Source organism: Ursus arctos, unplaced genomic scaffold, assembly GCF_023065955.2.
Source record: "Ursus arctos isolate Adak ecotype North America unplaced genomic scaffold, UrsArc2.0 scaffold_20, whole genome shotgun sequence".
Classification (NCBI taxonomy): Eukaryota; Metazoa; Chordata; class Mammalia; order Carnivora; family Ursidae; genus Ursus; species Ursus arctos.
Window position 1 is genome coordinate 35,735,777 of NW_026622875.1, and position 27,062 is coordinate 35,762,838.

A 27,062-nucleotide genomic window follows, 5' to 3' on the forward strand; every position below is an offset into this window, starting at 1 on the left:
TTTCACGTGACTCGCGCCGAGAATCCACATCCGGGCGTCTACTGCTCCCCGGTCCCGGGGGGGCGGAGTCATTAGTCTGCTAGTAGACCTGCCGGCGCTTGTTTGCTCAGAGTCGTTGGCTTTTAGAGGTGGAGCCGCTGCGGGATCTTTCAGGGTGGGTATTTTAGGCCATCCAAAGCTTCCTGTTACTTTAGTCTTGCAGCTTCCCGTCTTTGAGATTGTACTCGTGCGCTCCCTCTTGTGAGAAGAATCTCCTTGATTGTCCGCTCAAGCAGTCGACCTGCTGCACGGAGGCATTTGGTAGGGCCATTAAAGCCAAAATAGGAAGCAAATTTTGGATTAACGGGATATTAGGGTATCTGAAATATTCAGCTCCAGGTTCTTTGTCTGGCTCCCTCTGGTTCTTTAACCCTCCGGAAATGGCACTGGCATCCATACAGCTACTGACCTAGAAGTCTGGGAAATTTTCCTTATTGATTTTTTTATTCTCCCTCAGCCTTTCCATGCCCTGTCAGTCACCCAGTCCTGTCAGTTCTACATTTTAAGTATTTTTTTCACGTCCAAACCCCACTATTTTCCAATACAGCCAAATACCTAATCTCTTTCTATGAACTCTGTACCAGTACCTGTTCTGACGGCAGACCCCACTCCCTTATGGTCTTCATAGTGATATTTTGACAAAGCAAATATGATTGAGTATGAAACTCTTATATGACTCCCCACTGCGTTTAAGATGGAGTTCAAACTCCTAAAGATGTTTGGTCTTTAAAGAGACCTATGGTTTCTAGTTTCACCTCTTCTGAATTTTCTTTCATTTCCTTGTAATTCATCTTGCTATTTTTGCCTGTGCCGTTTTGTCAAGAACAATATTTCCTCCCGCTGGGCCTGCTTAGTCTTCTTCATGCTGCAGGTCTCATTGGAGAGGTGAATTCTTCCAGAAAGCCTTATCTGTTCCCAAAGCCCCCTTAATACCCTGCTTTGTACATCCTAGTGCCATGCATGCACTTTTCCTTTGGTACCCCGTATGGCATTGACTTGTCATTCATTGCCTATTTATTCAACTTGCATAAGGGCAGAAACTATATATGCCTGTTTATAGTTAAATATTCAACATCTATTTAGCAATTTTCTATTAGTAGATATTCACTGGGACAATAAAAGAATAAGTAAATGAAACCTAAGCAACTTCATCAACCTAAGCATCCTTATCGTTGTCTAGGCTTCACCTCACAGGTTCTTGGCTAGAGTGGAAGAGATTAGAACATCTATTTTTAGCCAACAACTTGTTCTCCCAGTGTTATGAGCCAGGTCATTTCCATTAGTCCTTAGTTTACTACTCTGGGCAGTGTGGCTTATATGTGCAGAAGCATCAAGAAGAAAGGATCAGGGCAGGCATGCTGTGCTGGCATGGCTGTAGGTGGCCTGTGGCTACTGCCTCCACTGCAGCTCAGGGTCTGGGGCCCGTGGTTTCAACAACCTCAACCGGCGGCAATAATCAACTCCGCTGTGCTGGTGTGGGTGGTGGCATCAGTCTCCACAGTTGGCTTGGGCGGCCCAGGCAGCAGTTAGGGGCCTTGGCCACGTTGGCACAGGTGCAGGGTGCGTTGGAGTTACTACTTGGTGCGCACGCCACCACAGGTCTGCCCTGGTGAGCCTGCATTGGCCTTACGACCGTGGCCCTGTGCGCATAGTCACACAGTCACGTGCCTACCACCATGACACCCTGGCCAGAAATAAAAAAACATTGCAAGGCATCTTAACCACGAAGTTGCAGTTCGTGCAAATCCGTTGAGGTGGTCCAAAAGACTTGCTAGGCTCACTTATCTAAGAATATGCAGAGGCTTGGGGTGCCTGGGTGGCTTAGTTGGTTAAGCCGAGGACTCTTGATTTTGACTCTGGTCACAATCTCAGGGTCCTGAGATAGAGCGCCAGCCTCGGGCTCCATGCTGAGCGGGATGAACCTGCTTGGGATTCTTTCTCTCCTTCTGTCTCTGCCCACTCCCCACCCCACCCCCATTGCACTCTCCCTCTCTTAAAAAAAAAACAACAACTATGCAGAGGCTTGTTTCAGAGCTGTATGTTTGGGATAACTGCCACCCTTTGAAAGCCACTGTGTTGTTCTGGATTCAGTTCCCATTGTGGATCTTCGTGTCTGTTGCTCTCCAGAATTTTAGCACAGGGGCAACACACTCAGAAGCAGGTTTTTCCGTTCAGGAACCACTTAGCTACTCATGGGGTCCTGTAGTTTCCTTACCTCACTGCACCACTTGGATTCTGCCTATCTCCTCTGGTATTCTCAGTTTATTAAAGTGGAGATTTTTGCTCTGCAAAAAATTGGAATGTCTCATTTTTAGAGGTATGCTGCATACTTTATTCGTGAGGCATCAGAGTTCATGATTCCAGCTGCTGTGACAGTACCTTCATTGACTGTCTTCTCCAGGTTATGCTCCAGCTTCATGGGCCTTTCACAGAACTTGCTGCTGTGTTCTCCTAGGTTTTGCCAACTTTGAATACTGGTGACCAAGTCACCAAACTCAGATATTCCTTATAAGGACATCTTTGCTGCCTTTTACACTAAGTTCATTTCAAGAAAATGACATGCTTTTCAGTAATTTCTAAACAATTGCAAGTGTCATTATTACAATATATTTAGGCTTAGAAATTCAGATGTGATTTAGTTTGTTTTTATTTAAAATCATGAAATGTGTGAAGTACTGTGGTTTAAGATATAATCCAAATATTTGTGACAACACTTAAAATCTTTTAAGTGCTAGAAATGTATGTTTAATTGTATCCTAAAGGGGCGCCTGGGTGGTTCAGTCAGTTAAGTGTCTGCCTTTGGCTCAGGTCATGATCGCAGGGTCCTGGGACTGAGTCTCACATCAGGCTCCTTGCTCAGCGGGGAGCCTGCTTCTCCCTCTGCCTGCGATTCCCCTGGCTTGTGCATGTGCTCTCTCTCTGAATAAATAAATAAAATCTTCTAAAAAATTGTATCCTAAAAATACAAAAGTAGAATCAAAGTGTCTGGTTCTGCTTATAAAATTACTAGAGGTGCTAGAACCTTGAAAAACAGGATTAGATACTGGCTGATGTCAAATTATACTGACCAATCTCATACATTAAAGTTTTATGAAGTAAGGGAATCCAGTGAGGTGATTCCAAAAATTTTGGAAGTATGGAGGATCAAAGACCCACTTGCACATCTGCTAAAGCTATGGTTTTCTTTTCAGAAAAATCCTGGGACTCACAACATGGGGGCCTTCATTGATGTCCCCCCTTATCCCTCCTCAAGGCTTTCTGGTAATTCCTGTTAAGAAATCTTATTTAAATGGAACACACAATGATGATGAGTTAATATGTGACTTTTATAAAATGGACTTGAGATACATGCAATAGAGTAGTCCTTACAAGAAAGTACCTAAACGGTAGGTGATACTGCTTTCAACACTGTTGTGAAAGAATACAAAAAGGGTACATTCCTTTGTTTATGACTAAGGAAGTCTGGAGTGTAGCACAAAGTACTGCTAGAGCCCAAAGTGGAAAATCTTAAGCATTAAGTTTGTTTCGTTAAAGGAAAAAAATCAAAAGGGCAGCTACCTATTATGGAGGTGATTTTATAAACTTTATTTGGAAGGATTAAGTGCTCTAATGGGTTTCAACTGTGGTAGACGTTTAATATAGGAAAAATTAACAGGTAATATAAATTGTGGATCCAGTTGTTTGCTTGTTTGATTTGAAAAGATGATGAAACTAATTGCAGTTTGGTAAATTTATGGTTAAATTTGACAGTCATTTGAGAAGATTAAAAAAATAGTAGGAGAAAGGATGACAAATTAAATTTTTTAAAAATCTTTTTATTGCTTGAGGCCAGAAGGTATGAATTAGAAAGTGAAAACAGGGCTGGCTTAATGAGCATGCGACCTACTCTCAGAAAGGCCTTGCACTTGGCTTAATGTTCTGCTCTTGCCATTTTGAAGTGCTTAATAATTTATATTTGAGCTTGTGATTTGTGAGTGAAGTCTGATAAGACAATGGAACATGCACGTGAACAAATGAGATAACGTGCAATATGTGTGTCCGTCTGTGTCTCTTGTTGCCTCATTGCCATATCGTGTTCAGGATGCTCACTAAATGGCTTCCATGATACACATACTTGGAACTCTGTGCCCAGAAGGGCTTCATACTTTGTTTAGTGCTCTGCTGCCATCTTGAAATTCCTTTAAAAAAAAAAAAAAGATTTATTTATTTACTTGAGAGAAAGAGAGAGACGGGGAGAGGGGCAGAGGAAGAGGGAGAGAGAATCCCAAGCAGACACTGTGCTTAGGGCAGACCCTGACATGGGGTTTGATCTCATGACCCTGAGATCATGACCTGAGCCAAAACTAAAAGTTGATGCTTAACAGATTGCACCACCCAGGAACCCCTGCCATCATGAAATTCTTAAAAAATTTTTAAAAATTTTAATTCCATTGTAGTTAACATATAGTGTTATATTAGTTTCAGGTGTACAGTATAGTGATTCAACAATTCTATACATTACTCAGTGTTCATCATGATAAGTGTACTCTTAATCCCCTTCACCTATTTCACCCATCCCCCCAGCCCCTACCTCCCCTCTGGTAACTGTTAATTTGTTCTCTATAGTTAAGAGTCTGTTTCTTTGTTTATTTCTTTTTGTCTTTTTTCATTTGTTTCTTAAATTCCACATATGATTGAAATCATATGGCATTTGTCTTTCTCTGACTAGCTTATTTCACTTAGCATCACACTCTGTAGATTCACCCATGTTGATGCAAATGGCAAAATTTCATTCTTTTTTTTATGGCTAAGTCATATTCTGTTCTGTGTGTGTGTGTGTGTGTGTGTGTGTGTGTACTTATCTCTTTATCCCATCATCTATAGATGGACACTTGGATTGCTTCCATAATTTGACTATTGTAAATAATGCTGCAATAAACATAGGGATGCATATCAAATTAGTGTTTTTGTATTCCTGGGGAATTACTAGATCATATGGTAGTTCTATTTTTGATTTTTTGAGGAATTGCCATACTGTTTTCTTTTTTCTTTCTTTCTTTCTTCCTTTTTTTTTTTTTAGAGATTTTATTTATATATTTGACAGAGAGTGAGAGAGAGCAAGTGAGCACAAGCAGGGGGAGCAGCAGAGGGAGAGGGAGATGTGGGGCTTGATCCCAGACCCCCTGGACCACGACCTGAACCAAAGGCAGACGATTAACCAACTGAGCCACCCATGCATACCTCTCCATACTGTTTTCCATAGTGGCTGTACCAGTATGCATTCCCACCAACAGTGCACAGGGGTTCCTTTTTCTCCACATCCTTGCCAAGACTTGTTTCTTGAGTTTTTGATTTTAGCTGTCTGACTGGTATGAGGTGATATCTCATTGTGGTTTTGATTTGCATTTCCCTGATGATGAGTGATGTTGAGCATCTTTTCATGTGTCTATTGACCATGTGTATGTCTCCTTGGAGAAATGTCTGTTCGTGTCTTCTGCCCATTTTTTAATTGGGTTATTTGTGTTTTTTGGTATTGAGTTGTATACTTTCTTTATGTATTTTGGATACTAACCGTTTATCAGATATGTCATTTGCAAATATCGTCTCCCATTCAGTAGGTTGTCTTTTAGTTTTGTTGATTGTTTCCTTTGCTGTAAAGGAGATTTTATTTTGATGTAGTCCCAGTAGTTTATTTTTGCTTTTGTTTCCCTTGCGTCAGGAGACATGTCCAGAAATATATTGCTACAGCTCATGTCAGAGAAATTACCGCCTGTGTTCTCTCCTAGGATTTTTATGATCTCAGGTTTCACATGTAGGTCTTTAAGAATTTTAAGTTTATTTTTGTGTATGGTGTAAGAAAGTAGTCATTCTTTTGCATGTAGCTGTCCAGTTTTCCCAACACCATTTGTTGAAGAGACTTTTTCCTATTGCATATTCTTGCCTCCTTTGTCAAAGATTAATTAACCATATTATCATGGGTTTATTTCTGGGCTCTCTATTCTGTTCAAAATTCGTAATGATTTTATCTTTGAACTTGTATATTCACTTTGGGTCTCACTGTATGAAAATACTTCTTAGCCTCAAGAGACTTTAAAAAACCTAATCTGAGATTGATTATTACCAGACAGTTTTAAGAAACTAAAGTTGACTTTATGGAGCCAGTGAAGCCCCTTGGATATCAGCAAAACTATAACTGAAATTTAATATTTTTAAATGTGCATAAAATCACTATTCTTGCTGCACTTGTATAAATAACCAGGCCAGATTTAATGAGACTAGACTTATTTCACAAACAAATTAGTGTTACTGTAATTGTTTTTGGTAAAAATGGGAGTGACTACAGGGAGAAAAATTATATTTCAATAGAAACTATAGTGTGCCCATTACAGATTCTATTTCTGTTCATTGTCTTTGAGGTTTTGTTATTAACCTGTAAACTGTATTGGACCGTGAGTTCTTCTGGTTTTTCTAGTTTGAAGTCCTCTTATATCTGGCTACAACTCTTTAAACTCACATTTCCAATTTTGTCCTACACTTGTGACTTAGAATCACTGAAAACCAAACTGCCCTTTTCTCCATGCCCTAACCAGCTAAAGGGGGACAACTACATGTGGGTTGGAATAGCAGATTTTAGCTACTTATATGAATAAATCTGTATGTATGTATGTATGCATGTATGTATGCTTGTGAAAGTGTGAACTTATTCTTTCACCTGTATGGACAGCGAGGTTTTTCTGAATATTTAAGAGTTAAATCACTTTTGCTTATGTTTATTACTGTTTGAGGTTGAGCCTTTTTGAGGATTTTAAAAATATATACCAACAAAACTACTCTGAAAAGGAAAATTTGTAGACCATGTAACCTTCAAGTGTGTGCTATTTTTATCCCTGTATCTAACTCAAGTCAGAACCTTAAAAACAATTTGCTTTTGAAACTTGAAGTTCTTAAAATAGTGTGATACGATTGCTGCTGTTGTAGTCCCCAAGAGTTTTCTGTGTGAAATCTTGAATACACATGGAAAGGAGAACTTGTAATGTTAAGCAAAACAAAATAAAAAACAAAGGAAAACATGCAAAACTTCAGAGGTATCATCACAACAGATCATATATGCACAGTCTTTATACCTATCTCTATGTAGGCCACTTAGACAGTTCACCAGAATACTCTGATTGTCATCAGACATTAGAGCTGCAAACCAGAAAAATCCATCAGATGGAAACTGCCATCTTCATTCCACCATCTAAAGGTGCTTCCAGCTCAAATCTAGAAATGTTCTTCACTGACTGCTCTTTAGACTTAGAAACTCATTTATATACTAGTTTATAATTTACTCCAACTATAACCTGTTTCTCTTTTGTTTCCAGAGAAATACCTCTTATTAAATACCTGAGTGCTCACACTATATAGAGCCCTACTTAGACGGAAACTCCTACCTGCAATACTGCCTCTTGAAATGAGACATCATCTTATTTATTCTGTCCTAAATAATCTTGACATTGTTCATTATTGTAAGATACAAATGCAATATTCAAATACTTATTTCCACCAATTCAAAAAGTTTTCTGAGATCTACTTCCAAAAGAAGACAATGAGTCCCCTATATTAAAACCTAGAGATTTGGTTTATTGGAAAAGACATCAATCAAAGATTGCAGTCAAACCTTATTAGAAGAGACCTTATCTACTACGAAATTTCTACAGCCACAAAAAAACAATCTATAGAATTTTTAGCCAGAGTTATATTAGAGAACCACATAGCCTTAGTTTATTTAGAACCACATAGCCTTAGATTATGAACAAGAAAGAATATGTGTTTTTATTAATACATCATATTATGCCTATTTGGGGGAAATTGAAACCCAAATTAGATTCCCCCCACCCAAAATGCACATTGGCTTAGAAAAGTAAAATTTGAATCTGATTATAACCCATTTGATATTTTTAGTTGGTTAAGTTTGGGTGAATGGGCACCTTTAGCATTACTCTTGGTCACAATGTTGTTTGTTTTCATGGTCCTTTGAAGATCACAAACCGGGATTTCAATAGATTTTTCTGACCATTCAAGTTCATGTAATTTTTGTTCTCAAAAAGATCACCTGATGAGTCAGTAGCTGCTGACAAGCATTTAAGCCTTTGGCGATATTTTTTCAAGCACTTGGTATTATCCTGCTGTTAGTCATATTGTTAATATCCCTCATGCATTGTATTCTCTCAAGAGCCTTTAATGCTTGTTACGATTTCCCCAAAATGCCTAAATAAAACTTAAGCTTTCTTCATGTTAGTGTTACCTTTCAGCTTCCTAGACAATCAGCTACAAACAAGTAAGCTTAGCGGTTCTACTCTAAAAAAAAATGTAAGTTTTTAGTAACCAATCACACACACACACAAAGTACCCCCCTCATTCATGCTTAATGAATTGAGTTGTAACTTCTGAAAGTTGAGCTTAAAAACACTTTTAGTTTGAAGTCTGCTGATGCACAGTTTGTCTCTTGCTCGGTAAAATATTCATATCAAGTAAAGCACACTGCATTTTCTTGTAACAATGCATTGTGAGTCGTCTGAAATGCTGTGCTCAGATTCCCTATCAGTACACCTTTAACTAGGTATGCAGGGGGTTGATAGCCCTCGGAAGCCATGCTTTTCATTCCAACCACAACTTGCTTCAAACACAGAATGGCAATGGTGTTCTATGAAACATGAATGAAGAACGTAATAATTTTCTAACAACTTACACTAAAAATGATGACATAGAAGGAAAAAGACAGGACAACCCATAATTCCTTTTCTTTTCAGTCCATCCCATTAGTAAGCTGAAGGTGGAAAGCGTTGGTAGAATACGTACATATAAAGAACTAAAAACAGTTTAGTCTTGTGCAGCTTTTCTACTGTTCTGGTAAGAATGAAATACATATGCATGCTAGAGCTATGAGATATGAATTATGTGATTTTGGTGATTGTGCACATTCAAGTTAAATGCTGTTATGTTTGCATTTAAAACTAGCATTGTACAATATAAAGATGAATGGTACAATTCATGCTAATGTTTGAAATTTAAAATTCGCTTTTACTTAGAATGACATTAAATGTCAAATGAATAAAACACAATGATGAATTGAGAGAGATCTATAGAAGAAAGGAAAAGCTTTATATTCCAGTACTTTTAATGGCACATTTGTCTTGCACTTTGAACAAGGAGCCTCACATTTTCATTTTGCATTGGTCCATACAAATTATGTAGCTGGTCTTGAGCAAAGTCTTGAAGGTTCTGACTTTGGGAGGTGCCTTGCCCCTTCTTATTTTGAGAATGGTCAAACTTTAGATTAAGTCTTTTTTTTATAGGGCCTTGAAAAATAGAAATGGCTGAGTTTGGGGGCCTCTGATCGACCAAAGAGGGAAAATATCACCAGAGTAGAAGCATGGGTAACTTTTGTTAATTTCAGAGTGACTTTGGGCTTAGTTCTTCTTTTTCTATGTGTAAAGTTAATTATTTGAGATCGAGATCTTTCTTTCTTTCTTTTTTAATGTAGGCATTTATTGCCATAAACTTTCCTCTTAGCACTGCTTTTGTTGAATCCCATAAGTTTTGGTATGTTGTATTTCCATTATTGTGTGTTTCAAGATATTTTTTGATGTTCCTTTTTTTAAAAGATTTTTAATTTTTTAATTTTTTGTTTTTAAGTAATCTCTACACCCAACATGGGACTCGAACTTCCAACCCCGATATCAAGGGTCACATGTTCTACCAACTGAGCCAGACTGGTGCCCTGATTTCCCTTTTGGGTTCATTTTTGACCCATTGGTTGTTCAGGTATTCATTAATTTTTACATACTTGTGAATTTTCCAGTTTTCCTCCTATTATTGATTTCTAGTTTCATACCATTGTGGTTGGATGAGATATTTGGTATGATTTCAGTCTTTGTAAATTTGCTAAGACTTGATTTATGACCTAAGAAATGGTCTATTCTAGAGAATTTTCCATATGTTCTTGAGAAAAATGTATGTTCTGCTGCTGTTGGATGTTCTGTGTATGTCTGTTAGGTCCATTTGATCAAAGTATAGTTTAAGTTCTGTGTTTCCTTATTGATTTTCTATCTGGATTTTCATCCATTGTTGAAAGTGTGGTATTAATTTCCCCTCCTATTATTTTATTGTTGCCTATTACTCCCTTCAAAGTATTAGTATTGGCTGAATATATTTAGGTTTTCCAATGTTGGATACATGTATATTTGCAATTGTTATGTCCTCTTAATGAATTGATACCTTTTTCATTATATAATGACCTTTTGGTCTCTTGTTTTTGCCTAAAGTCTATTTTGTCTGAATTAAGCATAGATACCATCACTTTCTTTTGGTTTTCATTTGTGTGGAATATATTTTTTCTATCCCTTCGCTTTGTCATGTATGCAAATTCCACCTTCTTAAAATATGTTTAATGGGATTATGATTGGCTAGAATTATCTAGAGCTTCCTGATTTTTATTTTCACTAATGTTGATATATTTTTAAAAATCCATAGTAGAAGCACACTTGAAACAATTTGAGACATGTAGTAATTGTCACAATAGAAAGTGGTTATTTCCCTTATCTCTTTTCTGAAATATGTTATTCCTTCACATATTGGCAATAGCTTACAGTTTGAGTGTTTGTGTTCTTTCCAAATTCTTATGTTTGAAATCCTAATGCCCAATGGGATCGTGATAGGAGGTGGGGCCTTTGGGAGGTATTTAGGTCATGAAGGCAGAATCCTCATGAATGGGATTAATGCTCTTATAAAAGAGATCCCACAGAGCTCCCTAGCCCCTTCCATCATGTGAGGACACAGGGAAAAGTTACTGCCTGTGAACCAGGGAGCCCTCACTAAAAACCGAATCTGCAAGCACCATGATCCTGGACTTCGTAGCCTCTAGAACTGGGAGAAGTAAAATTCTGTTGTTTATAAGCCACCAGGACAGTGATATTTTGTTATAGCAGCCAAAACAGACCAGCACATTTATTAAGTGAGATAATTTATAGCACATTGATAGTATTCTATAAATAAAGAGAAAAAGGTATACATAGGACTTAATTTGGGAAAACAAGGTACACACCTGTGTAAATTTATGTAAAAATTATGTAATTAAAATGCTAATGACTGAGATAATAAAGAAATGAGTATTGATAAATGGAACTTAGAAAATGGATGTTGGGGGGCGCCTGGCTGGCACAGTGGTTAAGCGTCTGCCTTCGGCTCACGGCGTGATCCCGGAGTTCTGGGATCGAGCCCCACATCAGGCTCCTCCGCTATGAGCCTGCTTCTTCCTCTCCCACTCCCCCTGCTTGTGTTCCCTCTCTCGCTGGCTGTCTTTATCTCTGTCAAATAAATAAATAAATAAAATCTTGAAAAGAAAAGAAAGAAAAGAAAAGAAAAGAAAAAAAAAAAAAAAGAAAAGAAAAGAAAAGAAAGGAAAATGGATGTTGGGGCACCTGGATGACTCATTTGGTTGAACATCAACTCTTGGTTTTGGCTAGGGTCATGATCTCCAGGTCCTGGGATCAAGCCCTGCTTTGGGCTCTGCACTAAGCTGGGGCTCTGCTTGAGATTCTTTTTTCCCTCCCTCTCTCTCTGCTTTTCCCCCTGCTTGTGTTCGCTCTCTAAAATAAATAAAATCTTTTAAAAAAGAAAATGAATGTTATTAGTTGAAGAAATTGGAAGAATGGAGTGACTTTAATAAAAATTTCATTCATTCACAGAACACTTTTTTTTTTTTTTCAAGAGTGAGAGAGTGGCAGGGTGGCGGTGAGGGGCAGAGAGAGAATTTTAAGAGGCTTCATGCTGGGCATGGAGCCCGAGGCAGGGCTTGATCTCAGGACCCTGAGATCATGACCCAAGCCAAAATCAAGAGTTGGATGCTTAACTGACTGTGCCACCCAGGTGCCTTATAGAACAAATGTATTTTTAAACACTAAGGTAGAGACTCTGTTGGCTACCTGATATCCCTTCTTCTCTGTTAATAATAGAACCACTATATTATTGGAATAGCAATGTGTACAGTTATAATGAACATTTCAAATCTCCCTTTTACAATATCTAATATGAGTAGAAGTCCTTGTATAAGGAACTATGTAAGTTTCATGACATATTTTCTTAAGCTTCTAGCTTAAGAAGAGTCTAAATCCTAAACCAGATATAGCAGAAATGGTTTCATCTTTCATATCACATTATATCATGCCTTAATTACTTATTTCAATGTCTCTCTTTCCTCAAATGTGTAAGCTCTATGATGACAGGGGCTGTGTCTGTCTTGTTTTATATTGGATCCCAGAAGAGGCACAGAAAAAAATCTTTGCTGCGTGAATGAATGAATGAAGCAATGACTGAACTTTGCGTTGAGAAGGATTCTGAGTTAGTGTTGTACTCAGGGGAAATAATGTCATTGTCAATTTGTTATGAATGTCATAGGCATACCATAGGGGAGGAAGTACACACCTGCCAGACATGTGTCATTTTCTTTTTTTGTTTTGTTTTTGTTTTTTGTTTTAAATTAATAAACTTTAACTTTTAGAGCAATTTTAGGGTCATGGCAAAATTGAACAGAAAGTACGGAGTTCCCATATCCCTCTTGTCCCCACACATGCACAGCCCCTACCATTATCAACATCCTGCCCCAGAGTGGTACATTTGTTACAACAGATGAATTCTACATTGATATGTTATTATTACTCAAAGTTCATAGTTTAAATTAGGGTTCACCTTTGGTGTTATATGTTTTATGGGTTTTTAAAAATTAAAATTCAATTAATCAACATATAATATATTATCAGTTTCAGAGGTAGAGTTCAGTGTTTCATCAGTCATATAATACCCACTGCTCATTACGTCCCATGCCCTTCTTAATGTCCATCACCCAGTTACCCCATCCCCCATCCCCCTCCTGTCCAGCAACCCTCAGTTTGTTTCCTATGATTAAGAGTCTCTTATGGTTTGTCTCCCTCTCTGATTTCATCTTGTTTTATTTTTCCTCCCTTCCCCTATTATCCTCTGCTTTGTTTCTTAAATTCCACATATGAGTGAGATCATATGATAATTATTTTTCTCTGATTGACATTTTGTTTAGCATAATACCTGCTAGTTCCATCCATGGTGTTGCAAATGGCAAGATTTCATTTTTTTGATGGCTGAGTAGTATTCCATTGTGGGTATATCCATTCATCTGTCCATAGACATTTGGGCATCTGGGCTCTTTTCATAGTTTGGCTATTGCGGACATTGCTGCTATAGCAGGTGCCCCTTCCGATCACTATATTTATATCTTTGGGGTAAATACCTAGTAGTGCAATTGCTGGGTCATAGGGTAGCTCTATTTTCAACTTTTTGGGGAACCTCCATAATGTTTTCCAGAATAGCTGCACCAGCTTGCATTCCCACCAACAGTGTAAGAGGATTCCCCTTTCTCCAAATCCTCGCAACATCTGTCCTTTTCTGACTTGTTAATTTTAGCCATTCTGACAGGTGTGAGGTGATATCTCATTTTTTTTTAATTTGTATTTTCCTGATGCCAAGTTATGTTGAGCATTTTATCATGTGTATGTTGGCCATTTGTATGTCTTCTTTGGAGAATGTCTGTTCAAGATGTGTCATTTTCATTAAAGCTTTATGTTATAAACACAAATCACTAATGTTATGCTATTTTATGGATAAGTTTGCTTTTGTGTTATGTGTTGACGTAATGAACTAGGAAGCACTTACAGATCAGTAAACCAGTTATAAATATTAAAGGAATAATAAGAATGTTGAAGTTGAATTAAACTTAATTTGTTTTGTTCAGTATCCTTTAAGTTATAGATTTTGGAAGTTATGTGATTTATTGAAAGTCTCACAGTTTCTTGAAGTGATTTCTTCTATTCCCATATTGTTGGGGAACAATATGTTCCTGCCTCAACTTATTAACCACCTCACCTACTTTAACCCCCATTACAGAGCTATATGGCTAATTGTTCTAGTGCAAAGGAGGGATAAAAACAACAGAATCAGAAAGAGTATTTTAAAATTGCATGAAAAGTCCTGAAACTCTGAAACTTCAGTTGCTACCTTCTTCCCCTACCCTCTAATCCAATTTTTAAGTGAAATTAAACAGAGATCAAAACTCTGATACAGTTTTTCCTGTCATTAAAAAAAATTTTTTCTGAATCATACACACTCAACTCTATTCATTTTGACTAGAAGCATGTTTATTCAACATTCATTTCTATTATATAAATATTCTCAAGTGTCTACATTTGACACTCTATTTTGACACACTTGTGTTTATCCTTGGAAATCTTAATTATATTTGATGTTATTTTATAATTGCTTTCACAACAATTTTCTTCAAATAAATAGGTTCTTTCTTAGGTCTACAAGGTCTGAAAGTCTAGACTGGCAATGTGCGCTGAGAGAAGGTAAGTTTTGCTTTAAGATGGCACTAGGTATTAGAGCAAAAATGGGCTGATAACTAAGAAAGAGGCCAATGGTGAAGGAGGTACAACAATTAGAATGTGGTTCCTACAATAGTCAAGAGATGTCCACATACTTGTAAAACTCCAAACTAATTATTTCTTAGATATCTATGGCAGTGCTATAATATTAGCATGTCTAGTTACATAGGAAATATATCAGCTTCTTGTGCAATCTGAAACAATAGGAGACCATTCTAATTCACTATTTTTTCTAGCCAGCATTCTTATCTTTTAAATATTATTTTGCTCAAATAGAAATGCAGTGTTTATTAATAGCATCAATTTTTGATCATGATTTAATATGGAGTTATAATAAAAATAAAATATGGTTAAGTCTAGGCACTTGTAGATTTTACTAGTAAATTGCCTCAGTTGCAGAACATTAAATAGTGAATTATTCCATCTGACAGTGGTTGGCTAACGTTGCCAGATTGGGAGAATGGAAATGTGCACTGAGGGAAGATAAATTTACTTTACCTAAGAGACAGATTAGGATAGTCAGATATTCAAACTCCTTCAGTGAGGAACTTGGTAAAAACAGCGGTGCAGGTCTTATCCTCCCTCAACAAGCCCAGGCCTTTCTCATCTGTATTTGTTCTCGAAGTGATTCTGATGCTCATCAGACTTTCATGTGCACATAAATCACCTGGCCATCTTGTGAAAATGCAGATTCTGATTCACTAGATGTAGGGCTGGGCCTGAGATTCTGTATTTCTAACGAGCTCCCAGGTATTGCCGATGCTGCTGGTCAATGGAGCACATTTTGAGTAGCAAAACCCTAAGACAGTGATTCTCAAACTTGGTGTACCTGTAATCATGTGGGGACTTTTAAAATTACTATCTAGTACCCATCCCCAGATATCTTGATTTGGTAAGTACATAGATGGAGTGAAGCTTAGGCACTAGGGATTTTTAAAAGCTTCTAAGTGGTTCTAACATACAGCCAAGTCTGAGAACCACTGCTATAAATGACCAGTTCTACAACTGGTCTCCTTTGGCCACCTGTCCCCTCTTGATCACTTAGGTCCTAATCTCCTTTCTGGAGAGTGATCTACCTTTTCTATCTCTGTCTGGGAACAGATCTATTCCATTTGAAAGTAAGTATAAGAAGACACAGCGCTCCTACTGCTAAAAACCTTACATAACTTTCCTTGGAATAAAGGATATTCTCTTCCATAGTCTAAGTACAATGATCAAAATCAGAAAATTTTGCATTGATACAACACTATTTTCCAGCCTACAATCTATTCAAATTTCATCAATTGTTGCAATAATGTTTTTTATAACTATATATTTTTTCCTCGGGTCCATGATCTATGCTAGAATTACTTTGTTAGTTTGTTCCTCAAAATCCAGTTTGATTCTAACTCCTTTGCTATGCCATATGCTAGGACAGGTTGGCTGGGTGCAATTCCCTTTAGTTAATCGTCTTTTGCCTTTTAAAATATAGCTTTATCTGTGTTAGTATGCCTTCTTGCCATCAAGGCCTTCACATATAAAAAGGCCCCAAATAAACTTGCTTTAACTTCCATTTCAGCCTACATTTTCTCCTGTAATAACTGTCTTGGATTGCAGACATGACACTTCAGCCAGCGCTGTGAAATAGATGGGTCTCACCTATCGGCTTTCCAGGTAGGCCATCTTAAAAAAGGTAAACCACTGGACACCAAAAACATGATCCATAAAAGAAAAAATTGATAAACTGTACCTCATGAAAATGAAAAAAATTTTGCTCTGTGCAAGGTCCTGTTAAGAGGATAAAAAGACACGTTACTGACTGGGAGAGAATGTTTGCAAACCACCTATAGGGGGCGGAATAACGGGTACTTAAAAATATCAAGTCCAATCCCTGGAACTTGTAAATGTTATTTGGAAAAAAGGTCTTTTTTTTTTCCTTTAAAACATTTATTAGGGGTGCCTGGGTGGCTCAGTCGGTTTAGCACCTGCCTTTGGCTCAGGTCATGATCCTGGGGTCCTGGGATTGAATCCTGAACCTGGCACCCTGCCCAGCGGGGAGTCTGCTTCTCCCTCTCCCCCAACTCTCACCCCTGCTCATGCCCTCACTCACACACACTCTCTCTCTCAAATGAATAAATAAAAAACCTTTAAAAAACTTTCATTAATTAATGTTTTCAAATACATAGAATATGACAAGAAAAGGGGTAATTTCCTTGCCTAATTACATCTAATTAATTAGATGTAATTAAGCTAAAGATTTTGAGATAAGGAGATTATTTTTGGTTACCCAGTGGGCCCTTAATGCCATCACAAGAATCCTTGTAAACGAAAGGCAGACTGCGATTTGACAAGTACACAGAGAAAGGAAGATGATGTAAAGACGGAAGTAGAGAGTGGAGTGGTGCAGACACAGGCAAACACACAGAGGAGGAGGAGATGTGAAGATTGAGCAGAGAGAGAGAGAGAACGGTGACCGTAAGTTTAGGAGTGCTGGCAGCCACTAGAAGCTGGAAGAGGCAAAGAAAGGCTTTTCTTCTAGAGGTAATGCCCTGCCGATACCCTGCCGATACCCTGATTTTGGACTTCTAGCTTCTAGAACTGGGGGAAAATACATTTCTCTTGTTTTAAAACAACCCCTTTGTGGTGATGTGTTATAGCAGATGTAGGAGAACAATACAACACCTATCCAACAAAGGGCTACATCTCGCATGTATAAAGAATTTCGAAACTCAGCAGTAAAAAAACCCACCTAATCAGAAAATAAGCAAAAGACACGCACAATTTATTTCACTGAAGATGATAAACAAATGGTAGGAAAGCACATGAAAAGATGTTTAACAGGATTAGCCATCAAGGAAATGCAAGTTAAGACCACAATGAGATTTCAACTTATACACCTATCAGAATGACTAAAATTAAAAAAAAAAAAATGACAACACTAAATTCTGGTGAGGATGTGGAGAAACTGGATCATTTATACATTGCTGGTGGGAATGTAAAACAATATAGTCACTCTGGAAAAAAGTTAGGTAGGTTCTTAAAAAACGAAATATGTGATTATCATATAATCCTGCAATTGTGCTCTTGGGCGTTTTCCCCCAGAGAAATGAAAACTTATGTTTACACAAAAACTTGTACATAAATACTCATAGAAGCTTTATTTGTAGTAGCCCAAATCTGGAATTATTGCAGATGGTTCTTCAAAAGGTGAATGGTTAAACAAATTGTGGTACATCCATACCAAGGGTAACAAATAAAAAGGAATGTTGATACATGCAACAATTCCGATGAATCTCCAAAGAATTATGTTGAGTGGAAAAAGTAATCCCAAAAGGTTACATACTGTATGATTCCATCTATGTAACAGTTTTGAAATAACAAAATTTTAAAAATGAAAGGCAGGTTAGTGATTGTCACTGAACAGAAGTAGGGGTAGGGAGGGCTGGGAAGAAGGTGAGTATGCTTATGAAAGTGCAACATGAAGGACACTTGAGGTTTTTTTTTTTTCTAACCGTTAAAAAGTAAATAAGAGCTGTATTGAGTTATGATTTACACCCACTTAAAGTGTACAAATCAATCGTTTTTAGTATATTCACAGATACTTGCAACCATTGTCACAATCAAATTGAGGGTATTTTCATCACTCCAAAAAGAAACCCTGATAACTACTAGAAGTCATTCCCCATTTCTCCCCAGTCCCCTCCCTCAGCCCCAGGCAATCCCTAATCTATTTTCTGTTTCTATATGTTTGCCTATTTTGCGTATTTCATGTAAATGGAATCATATCACATAGGGTCTTTTGTGACTAGCTTCTTCCACTTAGCAGCACAATTTCAAGATTCACCTATGATGTAGCACATATGCATTCTTCATTCCTTTTTATTGCTGAATAATATGCTGTTGTATAGATATGCCACATTTATTTATCCATTCATATGTTGGATTTAGGTCTTTACTGCTTTTTGGCTATTATGAATAATTCTGTTATGAACACTTGTGTAAAATTTTTTGTGTGGGCATATTGTTTCTATTCTCTTGGAAATACACCCAAGAGTATAATTGCTGGGTCATATGGTAACTTCACATTTACACATTTGAGGAACTGCCAGCCTGTTTTCTGAAGCAGCTTCACCATTTGACATTCCTGCTAGCAGAATGTGAGGGTTCAGATTTATCTACATCCTCATGAAACTTGTTATTATCTTTCTCTTTGATTCCAGCCATCCTAGTGGGTGTGACGTGGTATCTCATTTATTTTAATTTGGATTTCTCTGATGTGCTAATGATATTGAGCATTTTTCCATGTGTTTATTGGCCACTTGTATGTCTTCTTTAGAGAAATGTCTATTGAGATCATTTGTCCATTGTAAAAATTGGGTTATTTGTCTCTATTATTGAGTCGTAAGAGTTTTTTAAGTTCTCTATATATTTTAGAAAAAAAATCTTTTTATCAGATACATGATTTATAAAATGTCCTCTCACTATGTAGGTTGTCTTCTCACTTTCTTGATGGTATACATTGAAGTATAAACATTTTTAATTTTGATAAAGTCCAATTTATCTCTCTTTTTTTTGCTGTTGTTTGTGTTTTTGTTGTCATATCTAAGAAATCATTACCCCATTCAGAGTCACAAAGATTTATACCAATGTTTTCTTCTAAGAGTTTTATAGTTTTAGTTCTTATGTTTAGGGCCCTGTAGTTTATCTTGACTGTGGTGGATACATAAACCTACACAGGTAATAATACAGAATTTAACACACATACACACACAGCAGATGAGTACAAGTAAAACCGCAGGAATCCTAATAAGGTTGGTGGATTGTATCAATGTCAATATCTTGGGTGTGATATTATACTACAGTATTATAAAATGTTACCATTAGGGTAAATTAAGCAAAGTATACAAGGGATCTTTGTATCATTTCTTAGAACTACAAGTGAATCTAAAACTATCTCAATAAGGTGCCTGGGTGGCTCAGTCAGTTATGCAACTGCCTTCATCTCAGGTCATGATCTCAGGGTCCTGGGATCGAGCCCCGCATTTGATTCCCAGGGAGCCTGCTTCTCCCTCTCCTGCTTGTGTGCTCTCTCTGTCAAATAAATAAATAAAATCATTAAAAATATAAAATTATCTCAATAAAACTTTCAATTAAAAATAATAATAATCTTTAGAAATTGGCATTTTCCCTTTTTTGATTTTTTTTTGTCTCGATAAAAGGGCAACATAATAACAAGGATTGCCAAGCGAATTAAGAGCATTATGTGGGTATGGGTAATTCTTGTCTTTAAAAATATGCAATAGGCATGTGATAGTTCTAGTGTTAATTTTACATACATTCCTGTTTCAACATGTAGTACTGATTTTGATTTTCACCAAATACCTAATGATAATGGCATAGATAAGTGAAATTTGCTGAGCAGAAATAATTTTAAGTGGCAACACTTTTTTAAAAGTATCTATATGTCGGAATATATCATACTTAACACAAGTAAATAAAAGCACAGGTTATATAATTACCTCTTAAAATTTTTAAATCAGATATTCTCTGAAAATTTTATTTTTGCTAAGCTTTAATCTTTTTTTTTTTTTTAAGGAACAACTGTTAATGGGCAATTAGCTGCTTTACTGAATATGAGAAAAATCATTATGTGCCATATTAATGCAAATTACTCTAAGTACAAGGCAAATGGACATAGTAATCCTTTGTGGTTTTATTCTTCTTTGGAAGAGGTTGGGAGAATATTGGCTTGAATTCTATCATTCTGTCTACTTACCTTTGTGTTCTTAAAAATACTGTTCATAAAACTTCTTGCTGACAAGTTAAGCTGAGCATTAAATGGAATGTTAATGGTAAATTATTTGTAAACGTCTTTCTTAAGGTTTTTTCTTTTTTCTTTTTTAAAAAGATTTTATCCATTTATTTGACAGAGAGCAAGAGCGGGAAGGAAACACGAGTCAGAGGGAGAGGCAGAAGGAGAAGCAGACTCCTAGCTGATCAGGGAGCCTGCCACGGGGCTTGATCCAAGAATGATATTATAAAAATGTGTTATTGTTTTTTTGCCCTCTGAGAATCTCTAAATACAAATTAAGTTAAAGGATTGTTCCAAAATCTATTGTGCCATCAAAATGCATTGAGACATTTCTTATGGCAGGAAAGGATCTTGTTAGTCCTTCGGTTGCTATTGTCTGGGATTAACAAATAAGAAGAAACCAGGTAGGAAATGGCTAACATACTGGGAATATTTGTTCATACCAAAATACCACTGCTTCCTTGTCTGTATCTGAACGGTCCTGGAAAGATTCTTTCCAACAGGTGTGTGGTGTGCACAAGAGACTGACTCTGGTGATCTGGCCGCTGTACCCTGTCATCTCCATCATGAGGATGTAGGGAATTACGCTACCAAAACATTGACAATGTGACCAGTAAAAACATAAATAAATAAATTGAAAAAAATAAAAAAATCCAGTTCTGTTATGTTGGAGCTCATCGGCCTAAGTGCCAGCGGACACATGGCAGACAGAATCTGGGCCACTCAGAAGGTGTCTTCTGAGTAGGGTTTCTGATCATAGTCTTTAAGTCCCTCTCTGCTTTTTTTTTTTTTTTTTTTTAATTTTTTGATCCGGTTTGTGCTGGTCAAACCTGGATGATCAGGACTAAAGAGAACTATAGCTTTAAGTTATGCATACGCCTAGCTGTCTATATCCAGCTCCACCATACTGTTAACAGAAGTCCTGATGCTTCCAGATGTGCTCCATGACTTGCTTTATCCAGTAACCAGCAAGTTTATCTTCCTGGATGCTGTTCTGCAGGTGGTTGATGGTAGCTGCCAGGATACTGGAGAGACTCACCACCTGGGCACACTGGGTCAGGCTGAGGGTGAAGAGCTTATTCTAGCAGGGCCGCACAAGGCTGGTGTTGCATTCCTGACACAGTGTCTGAACAGCTGAGACTGAGCTGGGCTCATGCATGGGGAGGAAAAGCAAGTGGGATGTGGGCTTGCAGATGTAGCTCATGTTGAAGTATTCTGGAATGGGGCTGGGCATCGTGAACCTGGATGTGATGTGTCTAAAAGGAGAGTGCCTTTGACCTCAGGGATGGCTGGGGACTGGTCTCCAGTGATGACGTGGATGCTGCCTCCTCCACTAGTGTCTGTCCTGTCTGCCAGGCTTGGAGACACAAAGCTGTCCATGGTATTAAGTGCTTTTGCTAAGGTATCAAATGCTCTAGGCATCTCTCTTGCAGACTGGTTCTCCCACGGTACTTCCAAAGCATCACCCTCGTTAAGGGATTCATTTAGGTCTGCAAGGGAGGCTACTACATTTGCCAGTAAGCCCCCTGGCTTGTCTCAGGTTTAGAATACATGGTTGGGAGAACCATACCATCTCCGTATATCAAAGGCTCCTGGATGTTCACAGGTGTCCTGGATCAAGAAGATCTGTTTCTTAGTTGAAGCGGCACAATTGCTTGGTTTCTCCCATCCCACCATCAAAAAGTTTCTTCTCCCCCGCACAGCACCCCCCCCCCAATGGCTTCTGTTCACACTGTGTAGATTACATTTCCATACCCATCTCTAAGCATTTTTTTCAGTCAACAACACCGACAGCTGTTCTGATGGTGCTTACTGATGATGCAGTCTTAATTGCTCTGACAGCTGTAGGTCAAATTTTTCCTTATGCCCCTTTTGAAGACATTTTGCATCCTTCACAACTGACAGCCCCATAGTGACAGCCTGGGGCTTTGTGGCCACAGACCATATAGGACTCCACCACCTGAGGCCACTGGTTGTGGGCCTTCCACAGGAAACGCTCCGCAGAAGCCGAGTCCCTGGATGATTGGATCCCGCCAAGCATGAAGTTATCCCAGGTGGTGTGAATGAGCTGCCTGGCATTGGATGTCTCCCGGGAAGCCAGGATGACCTTCTCAATTCCAGCTGATGAGGAAGAACTGCCGCTTGTGGAACCCAGAGGTGCTCACTGCCGTGACTATCTGGATCTTCTGTCGTGTCTGCTGGTCTGTAGCAGCCTGACGGCTCTGAGGCCAGGCTACCGCGGGGTGGGCGGAGGTTGCCTGGATGCACCGGGAGGGGCTGGTCTCCCCGGGGAGATTCCTGCAGGAGATCTGTGTGTGTCGTGCTGAAGCCACCCTCTGCTGAACCAGCCCCTCCAAATTTGCAGCCACCGGGAAGCAAAAGCATCAGAGAAACTCGGAATTTGGCACCAAAGTGGCCAGAAGCAGGTATGGCGGCTGTGGTGGGCGGCAGGGCGCCAGAGGCTGGGCTCCCAGCTGGTGGCGGGTCCCTGGGGCTGGGGGTCTTGCAAGGCTATGGGCCAGAGGGGAGACGCCGAGGTTGGGTGGGAGGAGGGGCATGGGGACCAGCTGGGGGCGCCCTGCGGTTCTGAGGAAAGAGAACTGTTATTGTTTTTGTCAGTGCAAGGTCAGAGTTCATGACCCCCGTGCTTCTGCAATCGGCTTGCTTTTTTCTATAAAGGTTGGAAAAAATTACTTTATGAAGCCTTAGGAAATACTGAGGATAATTAATATATAGTCCAGAGTTAGATACAATTTAATATTGTTCAATTCCAAAATAAAAGTTGTGAGACCATGAAGTTTCCCAACACTTGATTTTAATACATCGTGTTGATTTTCTAAAACAACTCAGTCAATATTTATAGTAGCTGGAGTATTTATGAAAAATCTGGCATCAGATATTTATATATGTGTGTATATATATATATATATGTGTGTGTGTGTGTGTGTGTGTGTGTGTGTGTATGTATAAAACCCAAGATTGTATGAACTAGGAAACAATTGTTATGTCTCAACAGCAGTTCTAGAGTGCAGAGTTTGAGACTGAGATTTAAAAATGCTTTTCAAAATGTGGGATTTGGAAAAGGAGCAGACATCTTGTTTCTAAAACCTGAAGTTTTTCTCAGGACTGAAATCAAAGTTGTAGCTACCACAGAAGAGGAAAGAAGGGAGTGTGAATGTCATCCACCTCAAGTGCATGGTGTAGGCACTGAAGGATATCCCTGCACTATAGCTAGAAAAATCCACACCGGAATTGATTCCAGCTGCGATGACCTGCCTCTTGGGCAGACAGCTGGGCCTGCAATCAGATGTGGACAGTCACTTGGTGGTTTGCCGCCTGCCTCATGGCCCAGATCTGTAAGCATTTTGGCACAATCACTAACAACATCCAGCCCCGGATCACCAGGACCTTCACCAAGAGCTAGGTGCACTGAGAAGACTCGGGGGCAACTCACCGTGCCTCCATCTCAGGCCTGGCAGAGCTGGGACACAATGTGGTCAAGACTCTGATTCTACCATGGCTCCAGCAGGGAGGGAAGTGGATCCGCAGTGTCCTGGATGGCCCTGTGCTGAGCAACGTCACCACATCTGAGCTGACCACATGCAGAGCCTCCTCCAGAAACACTATGCCCCAGTACACTGTGCCTACCATCTGATAATCAGGATTCTCGTGGGGCAGAATTTGGGTCCCTTGGACTCCTCCTTTCCACCCATGTGGTCAAGGCTCTGGCCCAGGCTGCTCTGCAGGCTCAGCAGGTCAACAGGACCACTCTGACCACCACTCAACACTGGTCCACACTGACCTCTTGCAGTTCCCTCAGCTTGGCCCTAGGACCTCTGGTTTGCTGAAGGTCCCTGGTGCTACCACACTGCCCATCCAGACTCTGGAATGTGTGTGAACTGCTGCCCCATCTCCCCCTTCCCCTCCTCTAACCAAGTTTATTATAATGTCATTGTCCTCCAGTGGCGCATCCACCCCATAGGTCCTGTCTCTCAGCATTTCATCTTCTGTCTCAGGTTCTAGCACTACTTCTCCTGTCACCACCATTGTCCCCAGTGTGCAGCCCATTGTCACACTGATCTTCACTGCCACAAGTGCACCCCCACCTTCCTTTGGTCCCTGGCATTGTTCAGAACTACATCATGGTCTCTTCCCCCAACAGAGGAGGGGCAAAGGAGGACCTACCACCTATCCTTCGCCAGCCTCTCCCCAGTCCTCAGCCCCCTCCCAACCTGAAGGCAGTGCACTCTGGGGGGGAAATAGGAAGCTGGGGACAGCCCTCCTCCAGCAGCAGGGACTCCACAAAAGCTCATGGCTTCTAGCCCTCTGAATCTGGCTTCCGTCGGCCTGCTCCTTGATGTTGTTACACCTCAGCTGACTTTCTTCTTTCCCCTAGATTCTCACACACATGCTGGGTGGTAGTCTGTTTCCCCCACATTGCTCTCTTTTTAGATATTTTGCAGCCAAGTCCATATTATAAAAGTTTGATTTGTTAAAAAAACAACAAGACTTGAATGCAAGACCTGAAATCATGAAACTCCTGGAATAAAACAGGCAGTGAGGCTCCTTGACATTGGTCTTGGTGATAGTTTTTTGGATCTGACACCAAGAGCATAAGCAACAAAAACAAAATAAACAAGAGGGACTACATCAAAATAAAAAAGCTTTTGCACAGTGAAGGAAACCACCAACAAAAATAAAAAGCGACCTACCAAATGGGAGAAGATATTTCAAATGATACATCTGATAAGAGACTAATATCCAAAACATATAAAGAACACATACAACTGAACACTAAAAAAACAAATAGTCTGATTTAAAAATGGGCCGAGGACCTGAATAGACATGTTTCCACTTTTGTTTTAAGTAGGCTCCATGCCCAGTATGGAGTCCAACATGGGGCTTGAACTCACAACCTTGAGGGCTTGAACTCACAACCCTGAGACCAAGACCTGAGCTGAGATCAAGAGTTGGATGCTTAACTGACTGAACAACCCAGGCATTCCTGAATAGATGTTTTTCCAAAGAAGACATACATACCAATGGCCGCCAGACACATGAAAAGGTGCTCAACATCACTAATCATTGGGGAAATGCAAATCAAACCCACAATGACATGCCATCTTACGCCTGGCAGAATGGCACTACTATCACAAAGACAAGAAAGAAGAAGTGTTAGCGAGAATATGGAGATAAGGGGACCCTTGTGCACTGTTGGTGGGACTGTAAATTGGTGTAGCCGCTGTGAAAACAATATAGAGTTATCTCAAAAAATTAAAAATAGAAATACCATATGATCCAGTAATTCCACTGCTGGGTATTTACCCAAAGAAAATGAAAACACCAATTTGAAAAGATGGTGTTAATGCACTATGTTAATTGCAACATTATTTACAATAGCCAAATTATGAAAGCAACCTAAATATCCATAGATAGATGAGTAGATAAAGAAGTTATGGTGTGTGTGTGTGTGTGTGTGTGTATAGATATATACGTATATGCATATATATACACACATGGATATATATCTATACACACATCCACACATATCTATATATAGTGGGATGTTAGCTATAAAAATGAATGCGATCTTGCCATTTGCAATAATATGGCAGTACCTAGAAAGTATTATGCTAAGTGAAATAGTCAATTGGAGAAAGATAAAAAGCCACATGATTCATTCATATGTAGTATCTGACAAACAAAACAATCAAACAAACCAGAAATAGAATCATACACAGAATGATCTGGTAGTTGCCAGAGGGGAGGTGGGTAGGGGAATGGTTGAAACAGGTGAAGGGGATTAAGAGGTACAAACTTCTAGTTATAAGATAAATAAGTCACAGGGAAGAAAAGTACAGCATAGGGAATATAGTCAATATTAGAGTAATAATGTTGTGTGGTGACAGATGGTAACTATACTTACTGTGCTGACCGTAGTACAATTGTATGGAATTGTTGAATCACTATGTTGTATACCCTGAAGCTAATATAACATTGTATGTCAACTAAAACAAAAAATAAAACAACAAGAAAACACAATGAGGTATCACCACGTGTCTGTTAGAATGGCCATCATCAAAAAGGCAGTAATAAAAAATGCTGGTAAGGATGTGGAGAAAAGGGAACTCTTGTGCACTGTTAGTAGGAATGTAAATTGGTGCAGCCACTATAGAAAACAGTATGGAAGATCCTCAAAAATTTAAAAATAGAACTACAACATGATCCAGTAAATCCTCTTCTGGGTATATATCCAAAGGGAATGAAAACACCAACTTGAAAAGATATATGTGCTTCCATGTTCATTGCAGCATTATTTACAATAGCTAAGACATGGAAACAACCTAAGTGTCCTTTGATGGATGAATGGATAGAGAAATGGTGCATATGTATATATGATGGAATACTGTTCAGCTCTAAGAAAGAAGAAAATCCTGTCATTTGCAACAACATGGATGGACCTTGAGGGCATTATGCTAAGTGAAATAAGTCAGACAAAGACAAATACCATATAATCTCTTTCTTATAAGTGAAATCTAAAAAAAAACCGAACTCGGGGTGCCTAGGTGGCTCAGTCGGTTAAGAGTCTGCCTTCGGCTCAGGTCATGATCCTAGGGTCCTGGGATTGAGCCCTGAGGCAGGCTGCCTGCTCAGCGGGGAGCCTGCTTCTCTTTTCCTTCTGCTGTTCTCCCTGCTTGTGCTCTCTCTCTCTCTCAAATAAATAAAATCTTTTTTAAAAAATAAAAAAATTTAAAAAACGAACTCATAGATACAGAGAACAGATTGGTGGTTGCCAGAGG

The 27,062-nt window shown here is 39.0% G+C and overlaps 1 long non-coding RNA gene and 3 pseudogenes across 1 annotated transcript; 3 read left to right on the forward strand and 1 right to left on the reverse strand.

The window, feature by feature from the left end:
* The first annotated feature begins 87 nt into the window (after positions 1-87).
* LOC130544419 (uncharacterized) lies at positions 88-17,861 on the forward strand. Its single transcript, XR_008960690.1, has 3 exons — positions 88-154; positions 3,231-3,300; positions 14,389-17,861. It is a non-coding gene; the product is annotated as an uncharacterized LOC130544419 (long non-coding RNA).
* Positions 2,053-2,597, forward strand: LOC113253883 (cytochrome c oxidase assembly protein COX18, mitochondrial-like; annotated as a pseudogene).
* Positions 17,862-20,677: 2,816 nt separating the features above from the next.
* Positions 20,678-22,820, reverse strand: LOC113253730 (nuclear receptor subfamily 2 group C member 2-like; annotated as a pseudogene).
* LOC113253729 (transcription initiation factor TFIID subunit 6-like) lies at positions 22,819-26,299 on the forward strand (annotated as a pseudogene).
* Positions 26,300-27,062: the final 763 nt, after the last annotated feature.